The sequence below is a fragment of the Poromitra crassiceps genome, assembly GCF_964638095.1.
Source record: "Poromitra crassiceps genome assembly, chromosome: 15".
Classification (NCBI taxonomy): Eukaryota; Metazoa; Chordata; class Actinopteri; order Beryciformes; family Melamphaidae; genus Poromitra; species Poromitra crassiceps.
The window spans coordinates 4182617-4184442 of record NC_139634.1 but is presented as its reverse complement, the minus strand read 5'-3'; positions in this window follow the sequence as shown (position 1 = coordinate 4184442).

Sequence of the window (1826 nt, the reverse complement as noted above, 5' to 3'; positions counted from 1 at the left end):
AGCCTAATATGTTTACTGACCTTTGAGCTTCCATGGTGTCCCGTTATGCAGATAAGCAGCCATCGTTAACCTCTGCTGAGATCTCGTATAATTCGGGGTAAATGTTCTATCAATGCCATGTTTGACCTTCAAGGCTTCGTTTAGCTGGTGCACGCACTGTGCTTGTGTCCAAATGTGCCAGAAATTTGGAGGGAAAACTTGTTTGTTGTTGACACAACAAAGGTCAACATGTCTGTAAGCAGACCTGCCAACCACAATGAGAGCAGCAGCAACACAGGAAGTGGAGAGGTGCATGTGATGAAGTGGCTGTGACCACCCCCCCCCCCCCCCCCCCCCCTCCCCACACACACACACACATACACACACGCACACACATGCACGCACACACGCACACACACACATGACACACACACACACACACACACACACACACACACACGTTTGTACAGCTATCTTAGTGAGGATGTTCAATTGACGTCCAACCTTACCAATCACAGCTACTGTAAATGGTTAACCCAGGGCTTCCCAAACCTTTTCATCTTGGCACCCAAAAGATACATTTTGTGTCTCCCTGGGACCCAACCTCACAAAAAACATATGGTAATGAGTTGCCATGATGACCAGTGGGCGACCTACCTCCCCCACGGGTCCGCGACCCAAATTGCGTCCCGAAACATAGTTTGGGAAACACTGGATTAACCCATACCCTTACCCTAACCAGCTGTAAACCCAAGTCTAACCCTTAAAACCAAGTCTTAACCTTCAAACAGCTCTTTGAAGGTGTGCGAGAACGTAAGGACCGACCAAAATGCCCTCACTTCACTAAAATGTCTTCTCACAAAGCAGGAAGTAACACAGGTGTAATCATTAGCATTAACGAGGGCCCCCGCCCTGGAACACCTAAACAGAATGAAAGCATCATTCATTGTATCAGTTACACATGCTTTACTTCCTGCTTTTACCACCTCAAAACAAAACCTAACAGAACAAAACAAAACAAAAGACATAATGAGGTCATCGGTCACATGGTCAAAGCCTAATTCCTTGGAGGAAAGTATTATTACAAATCACCTGCAACCTGGGCTGAGGTTAGCACACAGCACACCTGCAGCCTGGGCTGAGGTTAGCACACATCCCACCTGCAGCCTGGGCTGAAGTTAGCACACATCACACATCACACATCACACACCTGCAGCCTGGGCTGAGGTTAGTACACATCACACATCACACCTGCAGCCTGGGCTGAGGTTAGCACACATCACACCTGCAGCCTGGGCTGAGGTTAGCACACATCACACCTGCAGCCTGGGCTGAGGTTAGCACACATCATACCTGCAGCCTGGGCTGAAGTTAGCACACATCACACATCACACATCACACACCTGCAGCCTGGGCTGAGGTTAGCACACATCACACACCTGCAGCCTGGGCTGAGGTTAGCACACATCACACCTGCAGCCTGGGCTGAGGTTAGCACACATCACACACCTGCAGCCTGGGCTGAGGTTAGCACACATCACACACCTGCAGCCTGGGCTGAGGTTAGCACACATCACACACCTGCAGCCTGGGCTGAGGTTAGTACACATCACACACCTGCAGCCTGGGCTGAGGTTAGCACACATCACACACCTGCAACCTGGGCTGAGGTTAGCACACATCACACACCTGCAGCCTGGGCTGAGGTTAGCACACATCACACACCTGCAACCTGGGCTGAGGTTAGCACACATCACACACCTGCAGCCTGGGCTGAGGTTAGCACACATCACACACCTGCAGCCTGGGCTGAGATTAGCACACATCACACCTGCAGCCTGGGCTGA